Source organism: Terrapene carolina, unplaced genomic scaffold (assembly GCF_002925995.2).
Source record: "Terrapene carolina triunguis isolate 2854851 unplaced genomic scaffold, T_m_triunguis-2.0 Scaffold97, whole genome shotgun sequence".
Classification (NCBI taxonomy): Eukaryota; Metazoa; Chordata; order Testudines; family Emydidae; genus Terrapene; species Terrapene triunguis.
The window spans coordinates 14,278,118-14,291,721 of NW_020664448.1; the positions used below are offsets into that span (position 1 = coordinate 14,278,118).

The 13,604-nt window shown below is 49.0% G+C and overlaps 1 protein-coding gene across 1 annotated transcript in view; it reads left to right on the top strand.

Moving 5' to 3' along the window:
• Positions 1-221: 221 nt before the first annotated feature.
• FAT3 (FAT atypical cadherin 3) overlaps positions 222-13,604 on the top strand; it is a 570,769-nt gene continuing 557,386 nt past the window's right edge. Inside the window, exon 1 of the mRNA XM_026651587.2 lies at positions 222-339. The gene's annotated coding sequence lies outside the window, so the exon portion shown is untranslated. The remainder of the gene's footprint in view (positions 340-13,604) is intronic.

Consider the following 13,604-nt stretch of genomic DNA (forward strand, 5'->3'; position numbering starts at 1 on the left):
GTGGGTCTGTCTCTCCGCTGGAAAGAGGGAGAGGCGGGGGGAGTGATCCGTGGGGGGAAGAAGAGGCGGATACACGGGAGCGGGCTCTCCTCCCGGTAGGCTGCGCTGTGATCAGACCGGCGGGTTGGGATCGCCCCCTTCCCCCTCCGCTCAGAGCCCCCAGGCAGAGTCCGGAGCTGCGTGCCGAGCGCGCCGAGCCTCCAGCCTTCTCCTGCCGGCCCCAGTCCCGGGCTGCGCGCTGCACCGGGAGGGCGCAGCGGGGCTGGCTCCCGGGCTCATGGAGACCGTGCAGCGGAGGCAGAGGGGGAAGCCCCGCAGCTGATGCCGCTGGAGGGAAGGGTGCGTCGCTTTTGCTTCTTGGGGTTGGCCGGTCCCTTTGCAGAGCCGGGCGGGCAGGAGGGGGCTGGGGGCAGCGCGTGGAAACTTTCCACCTTGCAAACTTGCCTGGGCGTGCACAGCCCGCGCTGCCGCTCGCGTGGGACGCCGAGCAAGGTGTAGCAGCCCCGTGCACGCTCCGAAGGGGCTCAGCGCGATAGGGAAGCTTGCATGTGCAAGTTGCAAAACTTAAACCTGTTCGGTTTTCGTAAAGCAGGAGAAACTCCCCTTAGGCCAATGCAAATTGCTGACTCCAGCCCCTCCGGCGTGTTTGATCTTTATCTCTAGTTCAATGGCTCTCCGGGTGAGCTGTCCTTTTGCAAAGGGAGGAAGCAAGTGAGTCTCTCCCCCCCCGCGCACTCCGGCTGCTAGGGAGTCTTCTCCTGCTTTGCACCAGATTTAAACACAGTCGGAGGCTGGAGCTGGGGGGGGGGGTTCTGCTTATGCTGTTCAGCTGCGTTTGGTACTAGCCCAGCCGATCGCGGTGCCTGGCGGAGGCTTGCTGCTGCTGGGGGCGGGATGCAGCAAGCAGAGAAGGGGCTCCCGTTTTGAAGGCGAATTCGCTTCCCCCAACCCCGTCTCCTCGCGGCGTGACTTGCTCGTTGGAGGTGCGGGGGAAAGGGGCCGTGACTGTGCTGCGGTTTGCATGGCTGCAGCGGGGGGGGTTTCCCCGGGAGGTGGCGACGGGGCTGCTGCGGCTGCTCGGGCTCCTGGAGACCAGGAGAGAGACTCGCTCAGCCGCTCCCTGCTTGGGGGCTGGCAGCGCGGACTCTGCCCGGTGGGGGTCGCACAGGGAAAGTGCTTGCAATGGGCAGTGCTGGGGGGAGGGGAGACTGCTTTCCCCAGCGCGCCCTGGGGGCCGATCGCTTTCCTTTGGATTGCTGCACGTTTGAAACAAGTTTGGTTTTTTGCAGGAAGGCTTGGTGGGGGGGTGAGCGTTGCAATAACCACTCACCTCTCCCTTGGCTGCTGCTGCCTGGGATCGGGCGGAGGGAACAGACCTCGCTTTGCCTCTGCAGTTAATGATTAGTTCAGCCTTTGTAGGGCAGCCGCGGGAGGGTTGCTGGGGCCTCGGACCGTTTCCATCCCCGGTGCATTGGTTTCCAAAAGGGACTGAATTTTCATTGCCAACGTAAAGGAACTAAAACAAATGATCAAATGACCGTGTTTCCACTTGCTGCTAAATGTAGGCATGGAACAAAACCCGCCCTGGTGGGGGGACTGGTAAATGTGGCTTTCCCACCTCTAACTTCTATGATTAAGAGACAGTTGAACCTCTTTTGCTACTTCTTGAACCCGGCCGGATTATTTACAGGGGCAACCCCCGTCGCTAAAGAGACGTATCGTTGTGTGCCTTGTATTTTGTTCTTGGTGGCTTCGTGCCCTTGCTTTGTTGTTTGGAGGATTAAGGTTTGACGATTGTCCTCAGTTCTAGATCCAATTAAAATAAATGCAAGTAAGTGGGACATAAAAGAAGGAAAAACTCGGATAGCGCTAGGAAGCAGCAAGCTTACCTTGTTACAGAGACAAAGCGTGCGTTCCCTCTCTCCTCCTTTTCTGTCCCTTTGCATTGCTGTCAGACTCAGCGAGGAGCACCATTTGCTCAGTGTTGGTCAAAAATCTAACTCACCTCTGTCCAGCAGAAAATGTATTCTCCACCGGCATAGTCATTGAACATCCTTTAGTATTTAGCAGAGGTTTTACTTATGAATGATCAGGTTCCTGGCAGAGGAATTAGCAACTGAAAAAGAGAGAGAGCTCTGAGAATTAGGGAGGAGAAATTCTGCACCGTTCACTACCCGCTGAGGGAGTGCCCTTGCTTTCACTGCTCGCTTAGTTCTGAATTGAAGCAGGTATATAGGGGGTATGAACCTGAGCTGGGAAACCTGGACGCCATCATACAGCGTGGGTCCAGTTCTTGCTGCCCTTTTTTTGCTGACGTGGAGCTTATCCTTTAAATTTAACCAAAGTTACCTTGTTTCCTTGAAGAAAACGTGTTGGTGGCGCTTGGAAAAGAACCAACGATCCCTCTGAAGCCAGTCTGTGTTCCCAAGATGCTGCTGTGAAAGAGTTCACAGAACCCTGCGGTTATCATTGTGCCCAAAAGACGTTGCAGGCTGGGTGAGAAACCCAAATTAGAACCAATTTACTGGAGCTCCAGAAACCGATGATGTAGCTCTGGTTATTTTCCCCCCAGTGCCTATGTATCTAGTGTTATCGCAAATAATCAGTAGGTTGCCTTGACTGTACTTGCCTTCAGATGTTGAGCTTTTTTTAAAGGACAAGAGCCTGCTTTCTAACCAAAAGTTGTATCTTTTGGAATCTTAATATCTGTATAGTAACACCTGTTAACTAGCAATAAGCTGAGGGTGCCCATTGACCTGTGTGTTATGATGCTATTTTACTACTGTGATGGATGGCAGCATAAAACACTAGGTTCTTTTAGTGCAGTCCTTGTTTCTGACGTAAGTGCATTCTATTTGATCAAGTTATGTTTTCATTGTTGCCATTCTCAAATACGGCAGTGCGACCTGATGTAACCTAGTTGATAGATTATGTCAAATAGAATGAAGTGGGCAATTATAACTGAGTAGTGTGTCTAGCCATTACTTGCTGGTAGGATTTAATAGCTCTTATTCCATTACGAACATAAGTATGTTTGGAGTTCTCAGATGTTTCTGACACATGCAAACGGTACAAATGTTGCTCAGATTAATAGTTTTCTTTTACTCTATTGAGAAAAAATTGTGAGGTAGGATAGGATTTGTTATCGTATGCAGCCCCAATACAGGATATAGAATACTTTTCACCTCTTGGATGCAGGTTTGAATCAAGCACAGGTCAGTAGTGACTAAAAGCTTTTTGGTTTTGTGTTTCTTTTTCTTTTTTTACCATCTTATGGCTCTTTGATGGCTTATGTGAAGGGTTTTGTGACTTGTTTCTAGTTCACATCACTAAAATTGCTTGCACAATTAGCATCCTGATGGTTTTGGCTAGAAGGCCAAAGACAGAATAGACAGGGAGACAGAACTACTAGACCAGTGGTGAAAGCCTGTTTCAGCTGAAGTCAATGGCAGCTTTGCCCCAGGCTTCAGTGGGACCAGAGTTTCACACTAGAAGTAATCCCTACTAGTCTGGGAGGCACAGTGGTATGTAGTGTGGAGAAGCTTTCACTGCTGCCACCTATGCTATGTCTGTTCATGGCTCAACAGAAGATTTAAGGGAGACAGGGTGGGTGAGGTAATATCTTTTATTGGACCAGCTTCTGTTGGTGAGAGGCAAGCTTTCGAGCCACACAGAGCTCTCCTTCAGGTCCAGGAAATGTACTCAGAGTGTCACAGGTACACTAAACAAGTGGTTCTACCTTGTATTTAAGTAGTTAATGCATATTTCAAGGGATCATTCAAGGTGAAATGGCCCATTAACACTTCTCCAGTCATAGTGGGGAAAGGACAGGTGGGAAAAAAAGGTGGTTGTTGTAATAAGCCATAAATCCAGTGTCTCTATTCAGCAAGCTCTCCACAGACCAGGTTACAGCAACGCAAAGCAGCACCAGACCCTGCCGAAAGAACAGCAAAACTTGTAGACATATCTCCACCGCTACATCTACCCCCACAACACATCTTTCAAGATCCGTTCCTATCACAACATGTGGTGTACCTCATCCAGTGCACTAAATGCCCCCAAACAACTGTTGATGAAACCAGACAATCACTCTGCTCTCAAATGAACTCACACACAAAAATAAGACAAAAACTCGACATCACCTGAGGGTGAACACTTTTCACAAAGCCATCACTTTATATCTGACTCTTCAGTCCTCATTCTCAAAGGAAACCTGCCCAATACCTTCGAAAGACAAGCCTGGGAGCTTAAATTCATAACTTTGCTAGATACTAAAAATCATGGACTGAATAGAGACACTGGATTTATGGCTCATTACAGTAATATATAACCCACTTAACCCCTCTCCCATCTTTTTTTTTCTTTTCTCCCCCATGACTGCAGAGGTTAATGGGCCACTTCACCTTGAAATATATGTTAACTACCTATGCTAAACAATCTGTTCCACCTTGTATTTAGCAGTGACACTCTGGGTATGTCAGAGTTACAGCACCGCTCAGAGAGCGCTGAAGGGAAACCGTTGTTGTGTGTTCTTACTGTCAGCTGCCTGCGCAATAGCATGTTCACACGTGCGGCACTTGCCCCGGTATTTGGAGCGATGCACTCTGGGTGCTATCCCACAGAGCATCTCTTCCTCTTCTGCCACTAAGAGTTGTGGGAAGACAGAGGGGGTCGTGGGGCATCCTGGGTCCTGTCCCAATGCCCCATGATGCACTGCTTCACATCCCAGCAATCCCTGTGCTTCTGTCCGCATTTGGTGCCATCTTTCAACAGTTCGTACTGTGCGCCCTGCCTCTTCAGGCTCCAGGAATGGATCCCAAACTGTTGACCAGTATTCTGCTTGCTCTGACCAACATCATGAGTGGCAGTGGAGTTATTTCTTAAACTACAAAGGCAAGAGGAGTGTGACATTGATTTTGCCATGCATAGTAGCTACGACACGAGATTGCTTGTGGCATTCATGGAGGTGCTGACCACAATGGAACGCCACTTTTGGGCTCGGGAAACAAGCACTGAGTGGTGGGATCACATCGTCATGCACATCTGGGATGACAAGCAGTGGCTGTAGATCTTTTGGATGAGGAAAGCCACATTCATGGGACGTGTGATGAGCTCGCCCCAGCCCTGCGGCGCAAAGACACAAGAATGAGAGCTGCCCTGCCTTTGGAGAAGCGCGTGGCGGTTGCACTGTGGAAGCTGGCTACTCCAGACTGCCACCGATTGGTCGCTAACCAGTTCGGAGTGGGAAAGTTGACTGTTGGACTCATGTTGATGGAAGTGTGCAGGGCCATTAATCGCATCCTCCTCCGAAAGACCTTGACTCTGGGCAATGTGCGTGACATTGTGTATGGCTTTGCACAAATGAGCTTCCCTAACTGTGGAGGGGCGATAGATGGCACGCATATTCCAATTCTGGCACTAGACCACCTAGCTACCGAGTACATTAATCACAAGGGGTATTTCTCAATGTGGCTCACCGGGGGCGTTTCACAGACATTAACGCAGGCTGGTTTGGAAAGGTGCACGACGCATGCATCTTTCGGAACGCTGGCTTGTTCAGGAAGCTGCAAGCAGGGACTTTCTTCCCAGACCAGAAGATCACCGTAGGGGAAGTCAAAATGCCCATTGTGATCCTGGGAGACCCTGCCTACCCCTTAATGATGTGGCTTATGAAGCCATACCTGGGGCAACTTGACAGCAGCAAGGAGCAGTTCAACAACAGGCTGAGCAAGTGCAGAATGACTGTTGATTGTGCTTTTGGCTGTTTAAAGGCCTGCTGGCGCTGCCTCTATGGGAAGCTGGACCTGGCTGATGACAATATTCCTATGCTTATAGCTGCATGCTGTACGCTCCATAATATTTGTGAAGGGAAGGGTGAAAGCTTCACTCAGGGCTGGACCCCAGAGGCTCAGTGCCTGGAGGCTGAGCAGCCAGAGACTTGGGCTATTAGAGGGGCGCAGCGCGGGGCCATAAAGATCAGGGATCCCTTGAGGCAGCAATTTGAAGCTGAAAGCCACTAATATTTGTTGCTATGCTCAGGAGTGCAGTGCTTGTAATGCTAGGAGGTGATTGTGATTGGTGCAGATGATGCAATATAAGGTTTAACATAATTGTCTGTTGCTTTGCAGGGCTCTGTTTGCTTTCAATTAATAGAATAAAGATTGCTTTCAAACCAACACAATTCTTTTATTAAAAAACAACAATTGGAGGAGAGAGTCAAACCAAAAAAAACCTCAACCGTGATGGGGATGGGAGAAGGGAAGGTCCCAGGAGGAGGAGGGGTCCCGGGATGGCTAAAGATTTGTGTACGTACAGGGATCATATCTAACCTTCTCCTTTGGAGTACAATGCAGCGGATACTGTACTTCAGCAGGGCCAAACTGCAGAGGGATGGGTGTTGAGTGCAGTGGGTAGTGGGAGTCTGCAGTGCTGGACTGTGAGTGGGGAGGAGTGGAATGCCGCATGTATAGACTGGAGCCAGGTGGTAGATAAGAGTGTGTTGGTGGTGTCTGGGGGGTGCATGGAAGTATCGCCTGGAGCTTGTCCGCTTGACGCTGTATAATGTTTAAGAGCCGCTCCAGGGCTTCATTCTGGCATGCCGCATTCTCCTTTCGGTCCCTCTTCTTGCTGTCCCTCCACTACTTCAATTCCTGTTTCTCAGCCACGGAGTGCATCATAGCATCATGCAGAAAGTCCTCCTTAGTTCTTCTTGACCGCTTCCTAATTCTGCGCAGCCGTTCAGTTGCTGATAACAAAGAGGGAGGCTGGGCTCCCAAAGTCATCTCTGTGAAGTTTAAACGCAACATTTTACAGAAGCAATATTGTTTGCAACACAGACAACACTGATTCAGTGCTTTAAAACACAGCTAGTACTCTCACACCTGTCACTAACTGGCTGACCCCAAGCAAGCTCACATGAGCCACAAGACCTCCAAAATGGTGAGTAGCCGCAGGGGCAGGGTAAATCACTCTTCCTGGCCCCTGCTGTACACTGGGCACGTGGCTCTTGGTGAGAGCCAGCAATGTGGGGGGGGGGGCTGATAATCATTCCTGTCCCCACTCTTTCCACAGGATGTGATCATTATGGAAAATATCTCGCTGCTGAGAGTGAACAGGGAATCAAGGGAGGTTCTTCTCCAATACTGTGGCTTCTGCCCCGGCCCCTATGCGGCTCGCCTGTGTGCAGCAATGGTGTCCTCCCTCTCCTCCCCCCCCCCCATGATGGCACAGTGGCGCAGGAAAATTACCGTTAATGGGGCAAGAAACAAAGCGGCTCTGCCAAAGAACCTGCGGCAGCAGATTGCCCAGTATCTCCATGAGAGTTTTGCTGGAAATCTCTGAGGTAGATTCCCATAAAGTGAGGGAGTCAATCAACAGACTGTTCCGCGGCTCAGACTAGGCATGTGGTGGGAGACAAGCCTGCTTTCTGCAACCCTCCTGTCCCCAACAACTCGCTTCAGTGATGCCCAAAATCAAATCCACTTACCAGGGGCCTCCTCTCCTGTTTGCGCTTCGCCAATCTCCGACAGCTGTGACTGGCTAGCCTCCTCCGGGGAAGAAGAGAGCTCCTGGCTGCATGCATCTGTGACCTCCGAGTCATCCTCTGTCTCTGGGTCCCCCTCCCTCTCCACATCCTCATCCAAGATTTCCTCCTCCCGACTCGGTCCACTCTTGACTGGCATGTGAGCCACCGAAGTATCCTCAGTGGCCTTCGCAGTGGAGGTGGGGTTGCCACCGAGTATCGCGTCCAGCTCTTTGTAGAAACGGCAGCTCGTGGGCACAGCACCAGAGCGGCAGTTTGCCTCCCGCGCCTTGTGGTAGGTGTTCTGCAGCTCCTTCACTTCGACCCAGCGCTGCAGTGTGTCGGTCATGGCCCCTTTCTGTCATGCATCGTGAAATCTGTCCATAAGTATCATAATTCCTACGGCTGGAGCGCAGCTGGGAGTGGACAGCCTCCTCTCCCCAAATGCTGATGAGGTCCAGCAGCTCAGCATTGCTCCAAGCGGGGGATCGCCTGGTGCGTGGACAGGCATGGCCACCTGGAAAGATGTGCTGAGACCACTGCACGTGTTACTGTGCAAACAGGAAGGGGATTTTCAAATTTTCAAAGGAATTTACGGGGTGGGGATGACGGTTGGTCACCTAAGGGCAGGGCAGTAGCGTTTAAACTGATGACCAGAGAGGTGAGAACAGCCATTGTGGGACACCTCCCGGATCGACCACAGTGCTGTAGCCCCGGTGCAGAAAGCTGTATGCCTCTTGTTGTGGAAGCCTTTTGGATTGTCCAGCCAGTGCTTTTCACAAGCACAGTTCCAGGTTGGGTTAGAGTGATCTTTTCAGTTGGAATGTGGGGTTTCAGTACGATTTTACAGTATTCAGTGCACAGATGCTGACTTTGTCATTTGCCTGGGGGTGCTCGACTCTAGCTCTGACCCAGGCCCCACTCCTCCCCGTCCCCCAAGGTCCTGCCCCCGCCCTGTCTCTTTCCTCTGAGGGAGGGGGAGGAGCTGATTGGCAGGGCCTGTGGGCAGTGAGTGCTGGGGGGGGGGGGGAGGGGGGGGGCGGATGGGGGGGGCCGGGGGGCAGGGAGTGCTGGGGGGGGGGGGAAGGAGGGAGCTGATTGGCATGGCCGCTGGTGGGTGCTGAGCACCCACTATTTTTTTTTCCCCATGGGTGCTCCAGCCCCAGAGTACCTATGGAGTCAGCACCTATGATTCAGTGGGAGGGAGGAGAATTTGAGAGAGTAGAACAAAAATTGTGATGTGACATTGGGTATAAATGTTACCTTTTGTGGAAAAATTTTCACAGAAGTGGAAAATGAAACATTTACATGAGTTTTTTGTTTTGAATTCCTATATAGAGAGTTTTTCATTTAGGTTCAAACAGTTTTTGTGCAGTGCATTCAACCCATATAATGCTTCATTGTGGGGTTTGCACAAGAATTAAAAGTAAAATTGATCACAAACAAAGATGAGTGCTTTTTGGAATTCAGTCAGCATTCATTTTGGAAAAGTACATTTCTTTAGAAAAAAAATCTTTGAGCAGGTTTATGGAAATTAAGAGGCTTTCATAAAAATAAAGGTATTTGTTTAAAAAATGCAGTTTATACCCTGTTAGTATCTCTTAGTTGTATTTGTGGAAAAAAAGGTGACTAAAACAGAATGATCCTGATTCTCCTTTCTGTTAAACCAGTGGCAGGTCCTTGTCTTGCACTATTGTAGTCAATGGGTATTTTGTCAATAACTTAGGTGGGAGCAGGAGCGGACCCTAAATTCTGTGTAAGTTCATTGAAGTCTTTGGAGCTGCACCAGTGCAAAACAGATTTGAGATCAGAATTGAGCCCACTGACTGTTCAAGCTGTTGCTACACAAAAGGCAGTACGGCAGTGAGAGACTGATGAGATCCAGTATTGTACTTCTTTTCCCTGGACTGCACTGACTCCCGGTTCATTTCTGAGTGCAATGCAGGGAGTTGATTTTGATCTCTAAAGCCCTTTGTGGTTTGGGTTATGTGACTCCTGAAGGCCATTCCTTTCCTTGTGTTCTAACCTGATCGCTGATATCAGCTGGCACGCTCCGCTCCAGCCAACAGTCTTAGATCTTGTAGCTCTGGGAGCCGGAGGCAGGTCACTTACAGTGGCTGGCCAATGACTCTGGCAGAGTCCTATTTTTGTTGATTTTCCAGGCAAGCTGTAAAGTTTATTTATTCGCTCTGGGTGAAATCTTGGCCCTATTGAAATCAATGGGAAAAAAAATCGATTGACTTCAATAAGGCCTGGATTTCACTCTCTGTTTTTCCCTGAGGAGGGGGTGATCTGGGCTGTACGTTGGTGGCTGAGGGTGTTTGTGTTGGAAAATTCTCTGTTACCATTAGTTGATGTCTTCTAGTAATGTGCCAGGATGCCAGGATAGGAGAAATAATATACCTAAACTGTGTACCGGCAGTCAGCCACGTTTTCTTCCTGGGTTATAACTATTCTAATTGTACTGCGATGTCAGTAGGTGTTGCCTTGAGGTGTTGCAAATGTACCACCCTTTCTGCTCACCCAGCCTCCCTCTGGTTTTCATGAACTCCTGTCTTATGCTGTGGGAGAAGTCTGAAGAGACATTCTCTTATCATCAGGGTAGGGAACTGATTTGGGAGACTTAAGAACTAGGGCTGGGATCCACAAAGGGATTTAGGCATTGCTGTGCTCAGTGTCACAGCACCTAGCTTTTAGACACTCAGGCTATGTCTTCACTACGGGGGGGGTCGATTTAAGATACGCAAATTCAGCTACGCGAATAGTGTAGCTGAATTCGACGTATCGCAGCCGACTTACCCTGCTGTGAGGATGGCGGCAAAATCGACCTCCGCGGCTTCCCGTCGACGGCTCTTACTCCCACCTTCGCTGGTGGAGTAAGAGCGTCGATTCGGGGATCGATTGTCGCGTCCTGACGGGACGCGATAAATCGATCCCCGAGAGGTCGATTTCTACCCGCCGATTCAGGCGGGTAGTGTAGACCTAGCCTTAAACACAGCATGCAATCCACAGCTGCCAGGAGAGAGGTCCAAAAGAAAGTGATCTACAAAAGCCAGCTTGCTAGGCGGGGAGCCACCTATGCTACCAATGGGAGATGATTGTGTGTCCTATGCTCCACCCCCCCTCTATCTCTGCTTAGTGATCCACAAATGGGAACCTGCTGCCTTCAGGCAGGTGGATTAGGTGCCTGCCTCATGCCACACACACAACAGATGGAGGAGAAGGAGGTAGTGGTGCTGCTGCCAAACTTACAACTGTTAGCCTAGTGGTTAGAGCACTCAAATGGGGTGTGGGAGACCAGGTTCAATTCTCCCCTCTGCCAGAGGGGGAGAGGATTTGAACAGAATTCTCCCACCTCTCACAACAGAGTTCTAACCACTGGTCTTTGGGATAGTCTGAGATGGGGCTTCCTTAATCTCTCCTGTTGAAGTTGCTGCACTCTGGAGAAATAACGAGAGAAGAGATTGGAATAGTGGGACTGGACACACTGGAATACAGAGTTGTTTCCACTTTCTCTGACCCAATGACTGTTTAAGTATTTATCCACAGCTGAACAGTCACTGGGTCAGAGAGCGAGAGTCTGAGAATGACTGTGTAGTCCAGTGGTTAGGGAACTGCCTGGGAAGTGGGAGACCCAAGATCCAGTGCCCCTGCTCCAACCACTCTTAACTATCCAGGGTGCAACAGGTTCAACAGGCGTGGTTGAGGGAGCCCCGCATCAGCACATCCTACAGTTGTGTAGGTAGAGAGAGGTGGGAGACCCAGGTTCAGATCCTTTCTTTCCCTCTGGCAGAGACAGGAGAATTGAACCTAGGATCTCCCACACCCAGGTATGCTTTAATTACTGGGCCAAACCAGTAATTGGGTGCACACCACCTCCTGCAGGAGAAGTTTGAGTAGCACCCTTTCCAGTAGGTGTGCTCAGACGCTGCTGATCAGATATGGCCCTACATGCGATTTAGGTAGCTGAAGGTGCCTTTTCTGTGATTCATGAATCACTCCGGGGCTTAGGTGGGAGGGAGACAGCAGTGCACGTGCTCTGAGGGTGAAGGGAATTTCTTCTTGAAAAACTTAGGTGCCAAGTCCATTTAGGTGCCTACAGGGTTCGGCAGGAGTTTTGTGGATTGCAGTGGAGCCAAACCTGGAGGTCAGGCGCCTAAACTCCTTTGTGGATCCCACCAAAGGTGGCTCTTCTGACCTGAAATTCCCTTCCAGCTTCAGTTAACTGGGTGGATTTCTTTGGACCGTAAAAGGGGTGTATCATTCTTTACGGATTTAGTACCTGATCCTTAAACTTATTGGATTCTACAGGTGGGATTTTCAAAAGTCCTCAAAGTTGGCTCATTCTTCCATTGACTGCAGGGAGAGAACAGTTAGGCCAACGCTGAGGGCTTCTGCAAATCCCTTTGTGCGTGTTCCCAGGAAAATTACACAGCAATTTTGGTTTCAGCCTTGAATAGCATCTGGGCTTGAGGGAGTGAAAGGTGGGGAGAGGAAGTAGCTTTGATGATTTTCCTGCAGTGCTGGTAAGAAATGGTTTGTTTTTCACCAACTCAGAAAATACATAATTCAACTTGCTGATACTTGTGTTGTGCAAACCAGTTGTAAATAGCATTTTGTGTCCTGTTCTTCCACCCCCCCTTTCCTCCAGATTTGAAAGATTATTCTAGCTGAAAAGGTAGCTGTGAGTTTAATTATAGCTTCAGGACTTGAACTAAATCAAATTCCAAACAATCTGATAAAAATTACAGCCACCTGAACGTTGTTAAAGGTTAAAAGTGAGCCATCTCGAGAGGAGCTATTAGTGTTCCCATTTTGAAATAAAGGAGGTTATTAATACTTCTAAATAACATTGAACATACGTTTTGCCTTATAACCATCTGAGCACTTCTCAGGGTAATGCAGATTAAATTTAGTGACCAGTGCATCTGATGACGGTATAAATGTCCATTTTGCCATCAGATCTGTTGCGCTGTTTTTTTAAATGTTAAACATTATGATGTTTCGCATTGCTTATATGAATTATGGCATCTAGAGAGTCTTAAACTAGACTGTATTCTCCCATAGGGTGAAATGTTCTGTTGACTCTTCAGATTTAAATGTTGAGCTAATAATTTTGACGTTTACATGGCTATTTTTAAGGCTGGGATTTAGAATTCTTTGCTAGGTTTCCTTTAAGTGGTGATTAAATAACGGCAACGCTGTTATTGGTTGAGTTATGTGGAGTCATGTAAGCTGTGAATCATATGGCATGATTCCATGTGGAGTAGGGTTGTCAGCTGCTATTTCTTTGGAATGACCTATCTTTATAGATTTTTTTTTTCCTGCAGTTCGATGCATACAAGGGATAGGCTGACCATAAATATGGACCCAAAGCAGAGATTTGGTGTGTACTCCTTTTTCCCCATAGCTTTGTTACAGTATTTCGTAGCAGTGGTCCACAGGGTAGAATTTACAGCTGAGTTCTTCAGGGGAGCCTAACTCCCTTGAGCACCTTGAAAAATCTCAACTTGCTTCTTTGTATCGTCAGTGTTCTGCATAGTCTGTGTCACTTTCTGTACTCTCATTGTCCCTGAAACTTTAGTGCATGTCATTGTTACCTTTGTTGTAGTGGCCACACCTCAAAAACTTCACTCCTGGCTGGTTAGCAGGCATGAAGTTTCCCTAGTGAATAAGGTGGGGAAGCAACACCAACTATGCAAAAATATTTGAAGCTGAAGGTTTTTCATCCCAGACCTGGATGGGAACAGAGAGGAAAATGCAATTGCTTTTTTCCAGTGGCCAGAGGAAGGCTTCCATTTTACTAGAGACCTTACTAGCTAGAGGCTGATTTGAAAGATGGTGCATTCTGGTAAGAATCCCATTGCCTTCACCACTTCTCAGAAGCCTGGGGTTAGGTATGGCTGAGCTGTTCAGGGCTTATCAGTTCCTGCATCTCACCTGGGCAGCGGGGCTTCCCTCTCCTCTTTTGTGTCTGCGGTTGACATATAGGTTTAGTCCCCATTTAGGGAATGCTCTTTTTACTGGCCTTTCAGTTTCTTTTTTTAAAAAACTTACAGCTGACACAGAATCCTGCTGCTCC